Here is a 408-nt window from a genome sequence, read left to right as displayed (position 1 = left end):
ATTCTGTAACCTAGGTAATTAATAGAATTTCCTCTTTGAATCTTTTCAGGGGCAATTTGTAATCCCCACTTAGGCAAGACTTTCTTTACTTCTTCAAACATCCTTTCTAAAATATCTTTATTTGAATCAGATAATAAGATGTCATCCATGTAATGATAAATTATGGACTTGGGGAATTGTTTATGAATTATTTCCAATGGCTTACTTACAAAATATTGGCACAATGTAGGACTATTGAGCATACCCTGTGGGAGGACAGTCCATTGATATCTCCTATTAGGCTGAGAACTCAGGCTTCACAGTGTGACTGAGTGTCCCTCCAAAACCATTACTGCTATTCCAATAGATTTTCATTTCTTTTAGACAAAACAAGATTTTAGTTTATTTAGAACTTTCTCATACAAAGTT

This window comes from Alexandromys fortis, unplaced genomic scaffold, assembly GCF_014885135.2.
Source record: "Alexandromys fortis isolate MF-2015 unplaced genomic scaffold, M_Fortis_MF-2015_v1.1 scaffold_34, whole genome shotgun sequence".
Classification (NCBI taxonomy): Eukaryota; Metazoa; Chordata; class Mammalia; order Rodentia; family Cricetidae; genus Alexandromys; species Alexandromys fortis.
Note: the sequence above shows the minus strand (reverse complement) of the source record.